This window comes from Chelonia mydas, chromosome 9, assembly GCF_015237465.2.
Source record: "Chelonia mydas isolate rCheMyd1 chromosome 9, rCheMyd1.pri.v2, whole genome shotgun sequence".
NCBI lineage: Eukaryota > Metazoa > Chordata > Testudines > Cheloniidae > Chelonia > Chelonia mydas.
Window position 1 is genome coordinate 65,799,432 of NC_057855.1, and position 21,710 is coordinate 65,821,141.

Sequence of the window (21,710 nt, forward strand, 5' to 3'; positions counted from 1 at the left end):
ATTTATTTAAATTTGCCTGTATCTTTCTTGTACAGAAATACCAGAAATGAAGCACTTTTCCAGATGCAGTCTGCATTAACGAATAGAAAGAGGCTCCCTCATGTGGTGTATCTGCATAGTCTCATCAAAAAAACAAACAAAAAAGGTAAACCACCAACCCCAAACTATATCACTCACCCACCCTTCACTTTGACCTCTTATTTTTTTTGCTTATTGGGAAGGTATTGTTGGATGTACATTTCTGTGTAGTTTATTAAATGTGTAGTAATTAAATGCATAGAGAACAAATATAATTCCATTGAATGTTACATCAATGTGGGTCTGAGGTAGACATATATTAACAGGATTAACACAAAAACTCTTATCCTCACTGAAAAGTAAGCCCTACAATATTGCGTAAGTAGGAGATATTAAAATTCAACCTTGATAAATGACTGCCTTTCCCCCCTACCACTCATCCCTGCATGCCTCACTCCCATCTCCCCATCTTCCCCCATACCCTCCTTCCTTGATCCCCATACCTGCCTACTTGCTAATTGCAAGACCCCTCTACCTCCCTGCTAAACCCTGTACTCCCCTCCCTGCTAATTCCCACACTCCCTTTCTCCCTATAAGCCCCACATTCACCTCCATGCCTTTCCCTGTACCCTTCTCCCCCTGCATGCACCACCACCAACCCTTTCTGGCAATACCTACATTTCCTCTCCATGCCCTGCCAGTTTGTGATTGCTCTTCCTCTATACACCAACTCCTGCTTCCCCCAGATCCCTGTGTTCCAACATACATGCACCCAAATCCATATTCCATATCCCCAATGTACTTTCTGGTCTACTTTACATTCAACATGGCATATGTCCCTGCACATTCCCTTCCAACTCCACCTTCTACCCACCCACACATGCCCTTCCCACCAGCAACTGGGCCAGCACATGAAGATGCCACTTCACTGCCTACAGTGAATAACAGGTGAGCTTTAGTTTATGTTTTTAAACAATTGTAGACATTCTTCTGACTATCCATAAACAAATCTGTAAGAGTGTGACTTAAGGCAGTAACCATTCTGTTCTGTACCTAGTTATGAAAACAACTCTGTAAGAGCACGACGTGGGTGACAGCCATGCGATAACAGAAAAGGAACAAGCAGAAACTAAAAACAAACAAAATGCCTCATCTGGCCATTTTAATGCACATGCATATCCATGCAGATGATTTCCCAACCACAGGTCAGCATACAGGCATCAGACTACTCCACCTCCATAATCTTTATACCACCTTCACCCCAAAAACCAGGAAACAAATGATAGCTTGTTTCAGCCAAGAAAAATGCAAGTACTTCCATCAATTTACAAAATCTCATGTAAAGTTTCCCATTTCCTTCTTGCTCTGTGTGGTTGGGCAAACACTTCTTTCCATCTCGGCCCATCACACAGTTTTCTTCCACCTCACTTTGTAGCCACACCAAATGAAGTCCTAGTTAACTTACCTGCTTACCTTAGGTAAGATCTACACTACAGTGTTTTGTCAGGATAGTTATGTCATTCAGGGGTCTGAAAAAATGTCACCCCAGCTGACATAGCTAAGTTAGCAGAAACCCCAGTATAGATGCAGCTAAACCAAAAGAAGAGTGCTTCTGATAGCATAAGTAATCGTTTGAAGAGGCAAGTGTTACTACGCTGACAAAAAAAGCTCCTTCTGTTAGTATAAAACTATGTCTACATTGTTTGGGCTCTGCAGGCATAGCTATAGACTTTAACTATACTGTCAAAGCATCTATACTGTAGACAAGGCCTGAGTGTATTGTATGTTCATTTCACAAGTTGTTATTGTATATCTTTAATTCCTTCATTTATCCCTACAAAGCAAACAAGCACTTCTCAAACAAGACCAATAAAACCAATTTTGAGTTAGTAAGTCAAGCCATTTTGAAGATATGATGATCTATAATGCAACACCAAGTTTTGTTTGCTTTTTTGTTTTGTTTTTTTGCCATATACCAGAATGAACTTGTATACAATTTGCTGTCTTCTATCAGCAACTTATCTTCCCAATAACCGCATGTGTTCTGTATTATTTTTCCCAGATGTATTAACATGCACTTTTGCAGGCTCAATCTCATTTTATTATTTCCTGCTCATATTTCCACTCTCCCTAGGTCCCTTTGTATTATGTCTCTGCTCTCACTGGTGTTTGCATTACCTACCAATTTATTATCTGTGAATTTAATTGATGTGCTGTTTATCTTATTCTCCAGATCATTCATAAAGCTGTTAAACAAAACTGGACCTTACACCAACCCCCGAAGCACCCCGCTAAACACATTACCCTGCTAAATGTATTCCTATTTATCACTATCCTTTGTTTATGCCCTTAAGGAAGTTTGTCGTCCATAAGGCAGTCATCGCATCCACACAAATTTAATTTTTTCATATACTTGGTGAAGCAGAGCATCAGTGCCTTACTAATAACCCTCTCTGTTGGTGTACATCTATTGCATTTTGTTCATAAAGGATTCCCTTCCTTTAATCAAGGAACATGAACTCAAGCAATGAACAGAAATGAGGGGAAAAAAATAGAGATAGTAATAAAGAGATGAATGAAAAGCAAAGTGGGATGTTAACAAGAAACGAAACAAGAATGCAGTGAATTAGTATTTAAAATTCAAATTAGGATAAAAACATAATATTTGAAATTTCAAATATGTCTGACTTGGTTTGTTACCAAGTTACCTTCACTGCTTCACTGAAAACGATGTAGAATGTAACAAGTTAAACAGCTAACCCAATACTACTGATAAGAAATTCTTGCTATTTGATGGTGTGCAGTCACAGCAGATTCCCAATCTTGGTTCTATGCTTTATGCATATAAGAGGAGGAAATACCTAGGTAAGGATTATATTTCCTTTTACGGGGGGGAAATGGACACAGAGGCCAGGAAACTCCATGAGCGTCAGCTTACCAGTCTGTTGGGGAGGAAAAACTGGAGAGTGCAGTTTACTCACACAACTCCACATAATAGACAGGGAGATAAGAGCCAAACACACATACAGGTATCTTGAGATTCACAGCGTAGTATCACATATCTTCCGACACACGCCAATGACTGGGACATTAATGCAGAGGCCCAGTGCATCTGCAGTACTCAACGGGCTCCATGCTATACCCCTAAGGGCCCTGCTTCCCTAAACTACTAAACCAGGAGTGATGTTTAATGTACAGGAGAGACTGACCACCGCTTCCAACTATGTTCCCAACACATACTCTATGGAACACATATCCAAAAAAACTGAGACAGAGGATAAAGGAAAAATGAAGACCTTGATGTACTAATTTCCAATGGATTTTTCTCCTTTCTAATCATAGAACAGAGGGGGGCAAACTACGGCCAGCAGGCCACATCTGGCCCCCGAGCTCCTGCCAGGGAGTGGGATCAGGACAGGCTCGCAGAGGAGCAAGCCCAACTCCCCGGCAGCGCGGTGAGTGGGGCAGAGGCTAGCCCCTGGCCCCTCCCCTTTTGCTCCCCTCCCTCCCTCGCAGTCACAGTTCCCCCAGCACCTGGGCAGCGTGGCTGCAGCTCCGGCCAGGTGGCATGGCTATAGCGCTGCCAGGCCTGGTGCCCCAGGGGGCTTCCCTCCACCTCCAGCATGCTTGGCCCCTGTCCCCAGCAGCCAAGCCCAGACAGGGAGCGAGCCCTGCCCGACTGCCAGGGAGAGCAGCCAAACGAGAGGGGAAATACACAGGGAAAGGACTGAGACCCCCTTTCCCCCACCCCACAGGTAACATGGGGTGGGGAGAGCAGGGAGGATTGGATAGAGGGTGAGAGGCTCCAGGGAGTGGGGAGCAGGGGAGATTACATAGGGGCGGGGAGTCCCAGGGGTGGTCAGGGGGTGGGGAGCAGGGTGGATTGGATAGGGGATGGGCATCCCGGGGGGATGGTCAGGGGGCAGAGAGCAGGGGTGTTTGGATAGGATGCAGGAGTCCCGGGGGCAGCCAGGGGTGGGGAGCAAGAGGGGTTGGATGGGGGTGGGAGTTCCGGGGGGGCTGGAATGGGGGCGGGGGCCAGGCCACGCCTTGCTGTTTTGGGAGGCATAGCCTCCCCCAGCCTTCCCTACCCTGCACTCCATATAGTTTCTGTACCAGATGTGGCCCTAGGTCTAAAAAGTTTGCCCACCCCTGTCACAGAGGGATGGCTTACTGGACGGGAACCATATGCACATTAGTTTTGTGCTGTCAAGGGTAGTGTTATACTTGCCAATGCAAGGGGATATGGCAATTGCAGAACCTTAGAGGTTAGTCCCTTTCTAACAAAACAAACAAATTATAATAATAATAAAGAACAATTTGTAAGGATAGACTAATATCTGTCTTCCAATTCTGTAGAGAGGGTGGATTGGTGGGTGTGGCAGTACTCAACTACCATCAGAACAAGAATTACAGAGAATATTCTTTTGTAAAGGTCACAGCAGTTATCCACTGTTAAACTAATGGGCTCCCATTATCTCTCTGCACAGAAAATAAAAGCCTTCTGCAACTGTAGGATGAAGGAACAGTGCTCACTAGAATGGGAATACAGGCGTGGAAAGAAAAGTGACAGAAGGATTGACTGTTGACAGTCTAATTTTGCCACTGTTTCTGTTGGATCATTCCCTAAATTTTCAAAAGCAGGGGACAGTTTTGGAGTGAAAAGTGGGGAGGGGAAAAATGTGAGTGTTTGGAGATAAGGGTTTTAAAACCCAACCTTTTAGAAAATTCAAAAATGGGGTTTGTTCTTAGTTTTAAAAATACACTAACCAACGGCAATCTTTTATTTTAAATGAACCTTGACTAGTCTTACATTGTTATAGCTACAATTTATGGTGTGTGTTCTACCATTTACACATCTAAGCAGTTGACTGCATTCTTAAATCAGGTGTTCAAATCATAGAATCAGAGAAATGTAGGACTGGAAGGGACCTTGATAGGTCATATAGTCCAGTGCCCTGGACTGAGGCAGGACTAAGTATTATCGAGACCATTCCTGACAAGTGTTTGTATAACCTGTTCTTAAAAACCTCCAGTGACAGGGATTCCACAACCTCCCTACATAATATAGTCCCGCGCTTAACTACCCTTACAGTTTGGAAGTTTTACCTACTATCTAACCTAAATCTCCCTTCCTGTATTTTAAGCCCATTACTTCTCGTCCTGTCCTTGGTGGTTAAAGAGAACAATTTATCACCCTCTTCTTTATAACAACCATTTACATACTTGAAGACTTACAATGAGCTCCCTTTGTCTTCTCTTCTCCAGACTAAAAAAACCCCATTTTTTTCAATGTATCCTTCTAGGTCATGCTTTCTAGACCTTTCATCACTTTTATTGCTCTCCTTTCTCCCATTTGTCCATGTCTTTCCCCAAAGTGTGGTGCCCAGATCTGGACACAATCCTCCAGCTGAGGCCTTATCAGTGCTGAATAGAGTGGAAGAATCACTTCTTGTGTCTTGCTTACAATACTCCTGCTAATACATCCCAGAATGATGTTTGCTTTTTTTGCAACAATATTACATTGTTTACTCATATTTAGTTTGTGATACATTATAGAACCCCTTTCTTCAGTACTCCTTCCAAAGCAGTCATTTCCCATTTTGGATTTGTGCAATTGATTATTCCTTCCTAAGTGCAATACTCGGAATTTGTCCTCATTGAATTTCATCCTATTTATTTCAGACCATTTCTCCAGTTTGTGAAGATAATTTTGAATTCTAATCCTGTCCTCCAAAGTTCATGAAATCCCTCCAGCTTGGTATCATCTGTAATTATAAGTTTACTCTGTATGCCATTATCCAAATCATTTATGAAGATATTTAACAGAACCGAACGCAGGATGGATCCCTGCAAGACCACACTCAATAAGCCCTTCTAGCTTGATTGTGAAACACTGATAACTACTCTCTGAGTGTGGTTTTCCAACTAGTTGTGCACCTGCCTTATAGGAGGTTTGTCTAGGATATATTTCTCTCATTTGTTTATGAGATGGTCATGTGACACGATATCAAAAGCCTTACTACAGTTGAGCAATATCACATCTACTGCTTCCCTGCTATCCACAAAGCTTGTTACCCTGTCAAAGAAGGATTGTAAATTGGTCTGACATGTTTTGTTCTTGACAAATCCACACTGACTGTTACTTATCACCTTATGATCTTCTGGGTGCTTACAAACTGATTGTTTGATTATTTGCTCCATTATCTTTCCAGATACTGAAGTTAAGATGACTGGTCTATAATTCCTGGGTAGTCCTTATTCTCCTTTTCATAGATAGGTACTGTATTTGCCCTTTTCCAGTCCTCGGGTACCTCTCCCATCCTCCATGACTTCTCAAAGATAACTGCTAATGGCTCAGAGATATCTTTAGCCAGTTCCTTAAGTATTCTATAGTTATTTCATCAGGCCTTGCCAACCTGAAGACACCTCACTTGTCTAAGTAATTCTTAACTTTGTTCTTTTCCTATTTTAGTAACAGATCCCCTCCCACCCATTTACACAATCACTGCTAACTTTTTTGGTGAAAATTGAAACAAAACAGGCAGTTAGCACTTCACCCATTGCTATGTTTTCTGCTGTCATCTCTTCCCCTCTGCCTCCCACTGAGTAATGGATCTACCCTATTCTTGGTCTTCCTCTTGCTTCTCATGTATTTTTAATATCTTTTCCTGTTTCACTTTATTTCCCTAGCTAGTTTAATCTCATTTTTTGCCTTGGCCTTTCTAATTTTGTCCCTACAGGCTTGCATTGTTTTTTCATATCCACCCTCGTAATTTGACCCATCTCAACTTTTTGTATGACTCTAACATCTCCTTGTTAAGCCAGGTATTCTCTTAACAAACTTTTTATCTTTGAAATTGCATTGGGATAGTTTGCTCTTGTGCCCTTAATAATGTTTCTTTTTAAAAAAACTGTCAAATCTCCTGAATTCCATTTTCACTTACACTTGCTTCCCGAAGGCATCTTACTTCCCAATTCTCTGAGTATGCTAAATCTACCTTCTTGAAATCCAGTGTCTTTATTCTACTGTAATGGTAGGCTCTGCATATTTGTGGGTGCAAAAGTTTGGACCCAATGGATTGTGGATGCAAAATTATACAGTTAAGAACAATGACCCTGAATCTATGGCCCAATGCATATATTTTAACCACTTTACTGCAATCAAACAATATGCCAATTCTATGCACATACTATGTTGTGGAATTTACTAAGTTTATCCTAGCACCCCATTTAATGTATTAAAAAAAAAAAAAAAGAAAATAAAAAAATCAAATTGTACAATGAAAAAAAGTTAAAAGTATATATACACACACACACATATATCTGTTCTTAAATACTTATTCTACTTTAAAAATATTATTATAGTTACATACTTGCTGCTTGTGATAGAATATCTTTTCTTTAAACAATTTGAGGTGATTCCCAAAATGCTAAAAATCACTTCAATTTAGCCAACAATTTGTTCATACTTTAAGATAATTAAGGATGGTAATAAAAAAATAAAACTGAAGAGAAAGTGAGGAATTTGACCTTGATGTTCACTTTGCATGTACTGTTTATACGATGTGAAACACCTTAAAACCTGGTCTATGTGCAAAGTTGTATCAACATAACCCACAACGCTTTTTATAGCGATTTGCTAAAAAACAGTGTCACTTTGTGTGTAGATGCTCATATCAGTTTAAATCTGGCTCATGTCTGTTTACTTGTCGCACTAGCTAAACTGATACTAGCCAGGTTAAAAACCTATTTGAATGTCCACACACAAAGTTACATCAGTTTAACTAAACACTATAAATTAAACCAGTGCAATTTTGTGTGTAGACTTGCCCTTAGTTATAGTACCTTGCCAAAACTACATAAAGAGTGCACAAAGCACATTTACCTTTTATTGTTACTCCTTCACTTAGTTTTCAAAAACAATTCTTCAGAGTCCAAATTAAGTGTTTGTATGAGTTAAAGAAACTTACTGTTCACTAACAGAGTGAAGAACATGCCCTATTTTCTTTGGCCTGTCATTATTCTTAATGAGAACACAGACATAAAATGATAAAGGCTCTGGTTACTGCAGGGATCAGGTGTTCATGTGCAGATTTTAAATACTGCATAAACAGGTTAATAAAAAGAAACACTTTACTGGATTAAAATGCTATGCAGAAGGCATACATGGCAGATGGCACAGCTGAGCAACATTTGCTGAAAGTTCTAACTAGGACCCAGCAGATGAACCCATTAGAATCCCTGGACAGTACTTGTTTCTGACAACACTGAAATCTTTTCAGATTCTTAAGGCATACAAAGTCAAATGGAACAGTCAATAATTGACTAGTAATTTATGTTACAACTCAACTCTAGGAAGAGTCCAAGTGTCAGTTTCCTGTGCAGCATAATCAATTATTTTACATATGCATTTTTCATAAGAACATAACTGCCAAACTGGGGCAGACCAGTGGTTCACCTAGCCCAGTGACCCACATCACTTGTTGGATTGATAAGTAACATTTTAAAAGCTTACTCTGGAAAATTAGCTGTACATTTCAACCTCCAAACAGCCAACTCTTTATTATGCCATAATTCACCATAATAAACACATGTGTTGTACTTTAAATTTAATCTCTGATTTTCCAATGTACATTGTTTTGGCCAAATGAATTCTTCCATAATTTCCGCCAAATGCACCGAAATCCAGATATTTTACTTTCGAGGCAAAACAAAAAATCAATTTCAGTTGTAACACCTATATTTGTTTAAAAATATATTATACTTTAAAAATGGCTCTAAACGCTGGTTACACACCATCTTGTGGCACTTTGAATAAAATGTTGTACAAAAATGTAGAATTATGTTAAATAAGAAAATTTGGTAAATTTCCCCTTGTCTGCTCTCATTCATAAGTTATTCTCCGCCTTCTCAAATTTCCCCACTATTACTTCATTTATGTTCCAATAAATTGCAATTTACAATCCAGCAAGAACACAACCTATAGTACTTGAAGCCAACTCCATGTCAAATGACCAATGGGGAACTCAATTATTTAAACATAATATTTTAAAATATTTTAATTTACTGTCAAACTTACATGCACAAAGGCAAAAAAAATCAGAATTAAACATAAAATTAGGGATCACACAGCACAAATAGTACTTATACTTAATACCTACTGCTTGATGAAAAACATTAAAAATGACCTGCAGAGAAATGAAAAGGTGTTTATGTGTACGGGTGGATTAAAGACCAAAACATATTTTTCTTGATACCTCCACTCCCAAAATAAAACACACTAGATATATCAGTTCTTGAATTCTCTATTTCTGCTGGAGGACTACAGAACTGGGGGAATATGACATCACAAAAAACAAGGAGACTTGACAGAAGCAAAAACATATGAGCAAGAAATGTTTTTGTTGTTTTTATTTTTTGTTGTTGTCAGTGTTTAAACTTTGTTTTTGCTGATTTATGATGACACTTATTTGATTCAAACTCAGGCAAACACTTGAGAGAAAAATGTCTCTGTTAAATATTCAAACACCCGTGGCCTTTCTACTGAAGTCAGAGAAACCTCCCACTCCAATTCTCAAAAGAGTTCTCCCGCAAAATGAGGGAAGACGTTCATAATATTTCTTGGGGAACGAGGAAATGATTACCAATCCCCTACCTCTCAACACTCTCAAACTTTCATGCCTCATTATGAATTATAAAGAAGTAAAAACAGAAGTCAGATTTTCCCCCTTTACAGGTCACCTCTTTATTAATTAATCCTCTTTACAGCTCTAAACAGGAAATAATAATCATTATCCCTATTATACAGATGGAAAACTGCAGAGGAGAGATGAAGAGTCTTGGCCAATGTTAATATTAAACAAGTAGTAGAGCAAGGATTCAAAAAACAGTATTTGTTTACTCCATCCTTTATGCTCATTCTTGGAACAATACTATCAGGGATAGCCTATCAGGGATTATCCAGCATTACAGAGAACACTTATATTGCATTATTTGAGAAATAGCATGTAGCTTTATATTTAAACAACGTATCACAACGTGTAAGTGTGTACAGTTAATATTGTGCATTCTGGGCATGATGCTGATCTTATATCAGTAAAAATATGAAGAAAATTGAGGTTAGAAAATCCAAAATCAATCTCTCAGATGTTACTTTCTCATTTCATAACTTGGGTGCTTAACTATCGAAGTTTAAAAGTGAGTTTAGTTGCAACACACACACACATGCAGGCACACAGAGCAAAGCAGCACAAATCAATGAAATTACCACAATTTTAGAAACTTGTAATTCAATGGTCTGAACATACAATAAAAAAATTACATTGTTTGCTAGCGATTTTTTTTGTTTGTTTGTTTTTTTTAGAAGTTTAATATCTAAAATGCCTGCAGGCAACCGGGTTCCTTCCAAAACAGTAACCCATTGTGGCTTCATTTAATTTTGATTTGAAAAGCTTGATGCAGCTTTTTTACAACTTTTGATTAAAACTGTTTAAATAAAAAAGTAAATGTGTGACATGGCAGTGGAGATCTACATAAACAAGTGAGGGGTAGAAAACAAAGTGTTTGAAGATTTGGTTTGAAGAAGAAGCCAAAGTTTGTGAGAAACTCTTTGGCAGAGAAGTTTTGCTGGATAATTCACAAGACTCTCACCAGACAGTCAGCAGTTACTAGTTTCAGTCAGTCATTACAAGAGAATTATCAAAATGTAAGGTAAATCTGCTTAGGGCAGAGCAAAGTACATCTAAACATGAATGGCCTGAAAATCAAAAAGGAATCCTTCAAAAAGTGGAAACATGGAAAAATAGGTAAGGAGTGCAGAAGAATACTGTTGGGGTAGTTTTATTTTTGAAAATTGCAAGTTATGAGCAGATGACGTTTAAGTTGCTTATATTTCTAAACTACAATTTTTATTTTTATATTTAACCTTTAAATAAGTTATTTACAGGCAAGATGACTTTTTTGGCTAGGGCTCTAATATCTGATGTATTTTAGCAACATTTTGTTTTACTGCTGTTTTCACACCCTTGTGTTTTGCATCTTAGTTATTTGAGGCTTTAGTAAACAAATTGATACACCTTACTTTTTTTTTTTTTTTTTTTTTTTGGACAGGCAGTAGTTCTTTTTCAACTTACTAGGTGTCATCTCCTCCTCCTCTTCCCACACCACCTTTTAGCCATTTGTTGTTTTAATTATTTTTCTACACAACTGTACACAGGTTACTTCTCCATTAGTATACCTGGAAACAGCTAAACCATATAAAATCCCTATTTTCTTTTTAGTGATTTTGACTAAATTATTCATAGCCCAGTGATTCAAATCACATTATTACTCTGCCTGCAGCAGCCAGCACAATTGATCTTATACAGACACATTCATTGGGAAGGGTCCATTTCCTTCAGAATGGCTGTAAAGAGGAGAGTGGGGGAAACATGTAGCGGTGGTAGTTATCACCTGACCTCCCCTTTGTATAATTTGATTTTTTTTTTCTGAGGGTTTCACGGGTGTTACTGCACAGAGATATGCTGCCATAACTCGGTTTCATTATCAAAGCAAGCATTCTCTTCTTTAACACTTAAACATTCTTTTTAACACTTTCACTGTTAAACATTTCCATAGCCCTCAGCTGTTAATTCCCACTGAACTCTGCAGCGTTAATATGTGCAAAAGCCGCTTTTAAGGTCTTTCGCTCCCACCCCCCCTCCAAATTGCTTGCTTATATCCCAAAGTGACACATTTTTCAGCCGAATGCTTTCGGTAGGTTTAAGCTATTTTTTTTTTCACTTATTTCTTAACTTAGTATACTTTGCCTGCAAAGCTGAACTCTCCAAATACAGTCCTTGATGGATGACTGCTTTTTACTTTGAATTTTCACAAATAGGTAACAGATGTTGGTTTCTCCCTGAACTTCCAGGAATTTTTTTCATTTAGTTTGTTTCCTCTCCTACAACTTTTATTTGCTTTTTATTGTTTTTATATTCACCTCTCAAGGTTGCACATTTTGTTGTGATGTTTTAGCCATCAAAAATAATCCTTGAGAAACTGCTCCCTTGATTTGGACTCTCTCTGCTAGGGAGGGTGCGAGGGAGGGGGGACACAACAACTAGATACTATTTTTTCCATGGAGGCCAATGGGCTCTATTTTTTGAAAATTTCAGAGTCCTTCAACAGAGCTCTGCTGTGCTCTCGAAGCATTCTTTCCCTCCCCCCACTCTCTGGAGTTCCTTTTTTACCTGGTCCCAGTTTCCCCCTAATACTTCTTTGGGGAGTCCATCAGGTCCATCTTTAGATTTAACCGACTTCTCCAGCATGGTACTAATTTCTTCATTTAAATCCTTCAACATTTCCAATGCCATTTCCCTTAATGCTATATTGTGATCCTCACATCCTCACATTAAGGGATATGTATGTTACCTGCTCCAGATGAGTGCATCCGAATCATGACACCAGTATGTTGGTGTACCTTTTGAAACCTTATCTGTTTATCCGTATACTGGGGCAGCTTCTGAGACCTTATTCACCTGGTTTCTAAGAAATCAACTAGACTCCAAACTTGACACTGAGGTGTCTTTTTTGACATATAATCAAACTACACTTGAGTTGATTAAGTGCAATGGGTGGATACAATGCATACCAGAGGAGCTAGCTAACGGGAGTTTTGCAAGTCTTCAAGGCTAAGGCTGTGAGGGAGATTCCCAAACCTGAGTCTTCTTTTTAGGTGACAAATCTGAGGAACTGTCCCAAACTGAGGTGTCATTAGAGGAGGTTGTGGAACAAATTGATAAACTAAACAGTAATAAGTCACCAGGACCAGATAGAATTCACCAAAGAGTTCTGAAGGAACTCAGATGTGCAATTGCAGAACTACTAACAGTAGTCTGTAAGGTATCATTTAAATCAGATTCTGTACCAAATGACTGGAGGATAGCTAATATGACACCAATTTTTAAAAAGGGCTCCAGAGGTGATCCTGGCAATCACAGGCTGGTAAGCCTGATTTCAGTGCCGGGCAAACTGGTTGAAACTATAGTAAAGAACAAAACTGTCAGACACATAGATGAACATAATTTATTGGGGAAGAGTCAACTTGGTTTTTGTAAAGGTAAATCATGCCTCACCAATCTACTAGAATTCTTCGAGGAGGTTAATGAGCATGTGAACAAGGGGGATCCATTGGATATAGTGTACTTAGATTTTCAGAAAGTCTTTGACAAGGTCCCTCACCAAAAGCAAAATCAGCAGTCACAGGATAAGAGGGAAGGTGCTCTCATGGATTGGTAACTGGTTAAAAGATAGGAAACAAAGGGTAGGTATAAATGGTCAGTTTTCAGAATGGAGAGAGGTAAATAGTGCTGTTCCCCAGGGGTCTGTACTGGGACCAGTCCTATTCAACATATTCATAAATGATCTAGAAAAAGGGATAAACAGTGAGGTGGCAAAATTTGCAGATGATACAAAACTACTCAAGATAGTTAAGACCCAGGCTGACTGCGAAGAGCTACAAAAGGATCTCTCAAAACTGGGTGACTGGGACAACACAATGGCAGATGAAATTCAATGTTGATAAATGCAAAGTAATGCACATTGGAAAACACAATCCCAACTATACACATCAAATGATGAGGTCTAAATTAGCTGTTACCACTCAAGAAAGAGATCTTGGAGTCATTGTGGATACTTCTCTGAAAACATCCACTCAATGTGCAGCGGCAGTCAAAAAAGCTAAAAGAATGTTGGGCATCATTAAGAAAGGGATAGATATAGTACAGAAAATATCATGTTGCCTCTGTAGAAATCCATGATACACCCACATGTTGAATACTGTGTGCAGATGTGGTCACCCCATCTCAAAAAAGATATATTGGAAAAGGATTAAAAAAAGGCAACAAAAATTATTAGGTGTACGGAACCGTTGCCCTATGAGGAGAGATTAGTTAGATTGGGACTTTTCAGCTTGGAAAAGAGACGATTAATGGGGGACATGATAGAGGTCTATAAAATCATGACTGGTGTGGAGAAAGTAAATAAGGAAGTGTTATTTACTCCTTCTCATAACACAAGAACTAGGGGTCACCAAATGAAATTAATAGGAAGCAGGTTTAAAACAAACCAGAGGAAATATTTCTTCACACAACGCGGTCTGTGGAACTCTTTGCCAGACGATGTTGTGAAGGCCAAGACTATAACAGGGTTAAAAAAAGAACTAGATAACTTCATGGAGGGTAGGTCCATCAATGGCTATTAGTCAGGATGGGCAGGAATGGTGTTCCTAGCCTCTGTTTGCCAGAAGCTGGGAATGAGTGACAGGGGATGGATCACCTGATGATTACCTGTTCAGTTCATTCCTTCTGGGGCACCTCGCACTGGCCACTGTCGGAAGACAGGATACTGGGCTAGATGGACCTTTAGTCTGACCCTGTATAAATGTTCTTATACCACACGTCAAAGTTACACAGTAATGTCTTCCTTTATATACATTTACACATTACCTTGCATTTACTATTCATTGCATCACATGTTTTGTAGAAACCAGTATCTGTAGAGCATGCTCAGTTCACGCACTGTTCATGTACACCTTTATGTCCACAACTTATCTTATGTATTATTCTCTTTTCCATTGGAAATGGTTCCTTAGTGGTTCCCCCTTATCTTAGCTAGTACAGACATTCTTTTCCAGCCTGCTGACCCATTTACCTTCCTAATTCTCTCTCCCAAGAAGTGAGGCCTCCCTCAAGTCTAATTACTCACATCAAGCGAGGACTACAAATAGCACAAGAATTTAGGGACAAAATTAGAAAGGCTAAGGCACAAAACGAGTTACACGTATCCAGAGACATAAAAGGCAATAAGAAGAGGTTCACATTAGGAGCAAGAAAAAGGTGAAGAAAAGTGTCGGTCCTCCATTTAGCAGGGGAAGGAGGGCTAATAACTGATTATATCAAGAAAACTTAAGTGTTTAATGCTTATTTTGATTCACTCTTCAGTGAAAAAGTTAATGGTTACCAGATACTCAACACAACTAATATTAAATAATAAGAGGGAAGGAGCAAGCCCAAACAGAGAAAGAACAGGTTAAAGAATATTTAGATAAATTAGATATATTCAAGTCAGCAGGGCCAGGTTACTTAAGGAACTAGCTGACACAATCTTGCAATCATTAGCAATGATCTTTGAGAACTCATGGAGGACGGGTAAGGTTCTAGAGGACTTGAGAAGGGCAAACATAGTACCTATCTTTAAAAGCAGGTACAAAGAAGACCTGAGGAATTATAGACAAGTCAGCCTAACTTACCTGGAAAGATGCTGGAACAATTACTAAACAATGAGTTTGTAAGCACCTAAAGCAGTGGTTTTCAAACTGCAGGTCATGACCTACTACTGCGTCACGGCATGTCAGGCACTGGGTCGTAGTGGCTCTGGTCAGCACTGCTGACCAGGCCGTTAAAAGTCCCGTCGGCGCTGCTGCCCGGCTGAGGCAGGCTAGTACCTACCTGTTCTGACACCGCACTGCGCCCTGGAAGCGGCCAGCAGCAGGTGCGGCTCTGAGGCGCGGGGCCAAGGGACTCCATGCGCTGACCCCATCCCGAGCACCGGCTCCCGGCCAATGGGACTCTGTGTGTGTGTGTGTGTGTGTACCTGTGCGCCTCCGCCTAGGAGCTGCACCTGCTGCTGGCCACTTCCAGGGTGCAGCACAGTACATGGGAGCCACCAGACTGGGAGCCACCAGAGGTAAGCCTGCACCCCAATCCTCTGCCCCAGCCCTGAGCCCCCCCCAAAACTGGGAGCCCTTCCTGCACCCCAAACCTCTCATCCCTGGCCCCAGCCCAGAGCCTGCACCCCAGCCCAGAGCCCTAACCCCCTCCCACACCCCAAGCCCCTGCCCCAGACCTGAGCACCCCCAAACTTGGAGCCTCCTCCTGCACCCCAAGCTGCTCATCCCCAGCCCCACCCCAGGGCCTGCACCCCCAGCTTGGAGCCTTGACCTCCTCCTGCACCCCAACCCCCCACCCCAGCCCATAGCCCACCAAAAGCCAGCACCCCCAAACCCTCATCTCCAGCCTCACCCCCGCACCTCAACCCTCTGCCCCAGCTCCACTGGGTCATAACAATTTTCTTCAACTGGGTCACCAGAAAAAAAGTTTGAAAACCACTGACCTAAAGGATAAGGTGGTTATAAGGAATAGCCAACATGGATTTGTCAAGTACAAATCATACCAAACCAACCCAATTTTCTTCTTTGACAGGGTAACTGGCCTATGGGATAGTGGTGGTGGTGGTGGTGGTGGCGGGGGGGGAAGTGGCAAGTAGTAGATGAAATATATCTTGCTTTTGACAGTACTACATGACATACTAGGAACAGGTGGTCTAGATGTAATTACTGTAAGGTGAAGGCACAACTGGTTGGAAGAATAGTTATCAAGGGTTCACTGTCCAACTGGGAAGGTGTATTTATTGAGGTTCTACAGGAACCAGTCCTGGGTCTGGTACCATTCTATATATTCATTATTGACGTGGGTTATGGAATGAAAAGTATGCGTACAAAATTTGCAGATGACACTAACCCAGGAAGGGGTGTCTCCCAGGTATCTTGGGAGAAGAGGATTCAAATTCAAATACAAGTCAACAATGTAATAAAGTTGCGAAAAAGGCTAATATCATTCTGGGATGTATTAAAAGGAGTGTTGTACGTATGCAATGGGAGGTAAATGTCCTGTTCTACTCAGTATTGGTGAGGTTTCAGCAGGATACTGTCTCCAGTTCTGGGCACCACACACTTCAGGGAAGATATGGATAAACTGGAGAGAGGCCAGAGGAAAGCAACAAAAACAATAAAAGGTTTAGAAAACCTGACCTATAAGGAAAGGATAAAAAAAATGGTTATGTTTAGTCTTGAGAAAAGAAGACTGAGGAGGGACCTGATCAGTCTTCAAATATATTAAGGACGGTTATAAAAAGGACACTGATAAATTGTTCTCCATATTCACTGAAGATAGGATAAGAAGTAATGGGCTGAATCTGCAGCAAGGGAGGTTTAGGTTAGATAAATCTATCCTATACAGTTAACCTCTGGAATGGACTTCCCAGGGAGGCTGCAAAATCCCTATCAATGGAAATTTTTAAGAGGAGATTGGATAAACACCTGTCAGGAATGGTCTAGATTTACTTGGTCCTGCCTCAACATAAGGGGCTGGACTTAATGGCTTCTTGGGGTCCTTACCAGCCCTACATTTCTACGATTACTGCTTGTAGCAGGGTGCTGTTGCAAAAGCACCTAATTAGCCCCTGCTCAGCCATCTCCAAATCAAGAGAAATAGATTGGGGCTGGTGTAACAGGCGTGATGCCTGGCCTGGGGATTGGCTCCACCTGTGGGCCTGACAAGCCAGCAGTTATAAGGGCTGGGAGTCAGTATGAAGAGGGGCTGCCAGGAGAATGGACAGTCTCCCGGCTGCGGGCTGACTGCTAGCCAAAGAGGGAACTAACCCTGTAAGCCTTGTAAATAGGTCAACACTGGTGGTGGGAGAACTGTTTGTGTAAATAAAGCCACGGGTGCTGCATAACAGGAAGCCTCTCTGAGCTTTATTGGGGCAGTCAGCGGGCCCCAGGAAGAGGGGTGGGCAGAGGACCCTATTACACTGCTCTAGTATGTTTCTTTTGGAACATTTAAAAGTTTTAAGATGACAACAACTTAAAAATTACAGTTTATTCTGAAGTGTTATGGTTTACTCTATGCTTTCTGTATTGCCAGTTTCATTGTTTCCCTTGTATTTTCAGTCAGGTCCCCCTATTGAGGGTCTTCCTCAAGCAACAGTAAGGCGGAGGGCTGAGGAGGAATGTGTTTATAAAACTAAAAATTGGCACCGGACTTGAGGAATGGGTAAGTGAAATACAGAACATGTCACTTTTTTTTAAATTGACTAGATCTCAAGTTGAGAGTCTCTTTTTTCTTGGAAGAAATGTGAGAATCTACCTCACATCACCAAAACTTTCCATTGCTTTTCCTCTGTCCTCAGCTTATTTCCTCATGCCTCCTATTGGACAACAGAATCTCCTCTCAGACATGCTTCACCCAAAGAATGTGTGTTAGCAGTGTCGCTTACTCTTTCTAAACTTGAATAATTTTAAATTCACTGAATCACTGTGGTTCTTCTCTCTGACAAACAGCTTTTCAAGCAGGTATTGCTGTGTCTCAGGAACAATTTAAAGCATATTGGTTTCCTGGATTGCAACCTCTTTCAGTTTCTGTTACTGTCTGGAATCTTTTATCTATCATTTATGTCCTCATCTATTCTGCTTCCCATTCACTCATCATGAGATGGGTATTTTATTTTATTTATTTGTGCATGGAGTTCTCAGGGAATCTCAATACTGCATTGTTACCAAAGACTTGGCTTTTTCTTTGTGGCATTACATATCGTTCTCTCTCAAGCTCCAAATTCTAGACGAAAGCCGCATCTACAGTGCAGTCACAACATATTTTTAAAACCCTTTTGCCTATCCTTGTCTGTAACCTGTGTGGTTACTGGGAGAGATGGATGAGATTCTGTCCTGTGCCGCCAAGAGCTGCAGCACAGAACTTGCCACCCAAGGGAGCAGGGGGCTAAGGTGGCTTTATGCCACCCTGATACTGGGCTGTTCCAGGGGCTGGAGAGAGCCCCAGTGTAACTTAGGCAGTCAAGGTGGCTTAAGTTACAGCAACATGAAGAGGCTGGAGCAAAGATGAGGCTCTTATTCTGTGTTTTTACCCTACCTGGAAGTCTAAACAAGTAGATGGTTTTGAATATGGTTGTAACAGGATTAAGTCCTGGCCACAAGCCTGTCCACAAAACACTGTATCATGCTAGAACATGGTTACGGAAAATACCAGCGTTAACAAATGGTCTTAAACAACTACTGTTAAACACATGTTTATGTGGGGCTCAACTGGCAACGAGCTTATTTTCGTTTTTCACATACCCGTGTAAGACGGAACACTCAACTTCAATAGTATTGTTTTGTTACCTACAATTCATCATGTACATTCGTATACAAATATAACATAACACACAAACAAGCAGTTGTCTTTTCAGAGGGTTATCACACCACAGTTGTGTTTCAAAAGCAGATATACTGTGACTGAACTGACACTCAAATAAAATGCGCTGCTTTCATATGCACCTGAATGCTGTAGGGTCCCCCAGGTCCGAGCAACGTCAGTGCTTTTTTACTTTTCAGTGAGATAACACACACAAGTTAAAATGACATGAAAAAAAACCCTTTACCATGGGCTCACTGATTAGGGGAGCAAAATGGGGTTGATTAGTGAGGTCTGACATCTGTCGTCTCTTCCTACAAGATGGAATTGTTCTCTGACATTCTGAATGAGGCAGTTCTTCTATCCCATTCTATAACATATATAAAGAAAAAAATCCATAGGCAGTATAGAACTTTGAGGGATTTGGTTGGGTTGACTGAAAAATGAGAAGAGAAAGATGGAAAAAGATATCAGTATTTTCTTTCTCTTCTGTAACAAATGAGGTTTAAATCTTGGTGCTTAGGCACTGTCACATGACCTGTAACACTTCTAGCTGGAGTTTCACTTTCTTAAGGAATTCAATTTGCAACTACATTAGCATAAACAAAAAGCAAAATATACATGTAAATGTATAAAAATCAGGGCACCCCAAGCTATTATAATTTTATAGATTCTTATATTTAATTGATCAACAAATAAATTAATTTGAATGATTTGTCTTCATGATTTAAAATACCCAGTTACCCACTGTTCACAGTAGTTTACAGCATTTAAAAAAACTGGAATGCCATCCTTATTTATATATATAAAAATATGTTTTAAATGAACATATGACTTTTTTGTAGACCTTGAACTATTTTGTGTTCCACTTCTGTATTAGCTCTATATTTTTTGTCAATTATGTTTTAAAGTACATCTTGTGTATAAATTATAAACACCTCCTATTTAACCAAGCAGGAGATGAGAATTAAGAGGGTTTCAGAAAGGTTATTACTGAACTATTAAGAACCCCTACAGTAATTTCTTTGTGCGACAATATTGCTTTAGAAAACAACGCTATTCTGAATGTTCTTGGATTGGCATATTTACAATATTTTAAAACAATAATCTGTAATTGATTTCTATACCAGCTGGAGTTCTGCATGGCCTTGGAAATGGTCTCTCCGAGCCATAAAAGTAATAATTGCATTATTTGTTATTACGTAGTTATTTTTAACCATTTCTAAAGAAACTATCTCCATAGCATCTAGGCAATATACTGGACATGTTTCACAGCAGTAGTTCTTTTAGTGGCACTATCACGAATAGCAATGTACTACTTCAACAAAGACAAAACGCCCACAATCATAAAATAGAATCTAGAAATTATAATTTACAAAGTCAGAGGTTGATCAGCTATATTAAATAAAATATGGGATTGTATGTGGAGAATTACTATGCTCTCCAGTACATGACAAAAGGCAAAGCCCAAGCAGAATGATACTCCCACTCTATATTTGACAATGAAATCTCAATAATCTGTCTTTCATAATTTATCTGCATTTTAGCCAGTCACATGGGAGCGTGAAGGAACTTTAGCCCAGCCCTGGTAGAGTTCAACTACACTGGTGCTTTGTCAGCTACTCCCACATATGATAGATATGGCACAATACATTGATAGGAAATTCTGTATCAAGTAATGCATAGAAAAAAGTGTATGTTAATGGAGGTTATTTATTCATAATTAGAGGTTCTTTGAGATGTGTGGTCCCTATCTATATTCCACGCATGGGATATGAATGTGCACCATGCACCTAAGTCTGGAATTTTTTTGCAAGCAGTACTGTTTGGCCCACACATGCTCTGTAGCTCTCTCCTTGTGCTCTCAACTGATGGCATAAAGAGAGGGGCAGCGGGGATGCCAGATTGTTGGTAACAAAGGATAATATAATCCAAGATCCGGTTCAGAAGTCTCTGCACCAACATAAGTTGAACTCTTGATCACTCTCATAGAAACAAAAAATTTAGGAGTCTTTCTAAAAATCTTTATTCTTGGCAGATAAAAGGCCAAAGCCTTCCTCATGTCCAGAAAATGCAGTCTTCTTTCCTCTTCTGAGGCATGTGGTTTAGGAAAAAACCCAGGTAAGCGGATGACCTGGCTCATGAAACTCAGAAGCTACCTTGGGTATGAATCTGGGGAGGAAGTGTAGTCAGACCTTTCCTGTATGGCGGGCCTGATTTAAGCACTGCCAGTTCACTGATTCTTCTGGCCAACATTATAGCTTCATGGACAGATGAGTCATAGAGCATGTGGCCAGCAGCTCAAAAGGAGTCTTAGATACCACAGAACAAAACAAAGGTCCCACTGAGGTGCAATCACCACCACAGGCAAAAAGGATCTCAGAATCCCCTTCAAACATCTAGTTGGGACAGGATGTGAAGATGGTTTGGTTATCCACTGGTGGATGCAAAGTGCTGACTGCTGCTAAATGTAGCTGCAGGGAACCGAATACAACACCTAAAGACTTAAGGGTACATAGATAATGTAAGATAATGTAAGATATCCAGTGGAGTCCAGAGACAAATTGTGTTGATGAGCCCAAGTGGAGATACGCTTCCATTTAACTGAGAAACATCTTCTTGTAGAATCTTTTATACTTTGCATCCTGTTGGAACATGAGCACTCTATCTCCGATGCCC

The 21,710-nt window shown here is 40.2% G+C and overlaps 1 protein-coding gene and 2 long non-coding RNA genes across 12 annotated transcripts in view; 1 reads left to right on the forward strand and 2 right to left on the reverse strand.

The window, feature by feature from the left end:
- The window catches only part of DIAPH2 (diaphanous related formin 2), an 811,416-nt gene that overhangs the window by 255,517 nt on the left and 534,189 nt on the right, over positions 1-21,710 (reverse strand). The window lies entirely within an intron of this gene.
- LOC122461746 overlaps positions 1-21,710 on the forward strand; it is a 26,580-nt gene continuing 4,870 nt past the window's right edge. Inside the window, exons 1-3 of one of the 2 annotated variants that reach the window (XR_006283901.1) lie at positions 1-10,826; positions 17,792-17,894; positions 21,070-21,152. This is a non-coding gene — a long non-coding RNA (uncharacterized LOC122461746). Of the gene's footprint in view, positions 10,827-17,442; positions 17,504-17,791; positions 17,895-21,069; positions 21,153-21,710 lie in introns of those variants that run through there. The other variant, XR_006283900.1, reaches the window with a different exon arrangement.
- LOC119567022 overlaps positions 17,032-21,710 on the reverse strand; it is a 25,327-nt gene continuing 20,648 nt past the window's right edge. For all 3 annotated transcript variants that reach the window (XR_005226675.2, XR_006283899.1, XR_006283898.1), the window contains one exon: positions 17,032-19,467. This is a non-coding gene — a long non-coding RNA (uncharacterized LOC119567022). The remainder of the gene's footprint in view (positions 19,468-21,710) is intronic.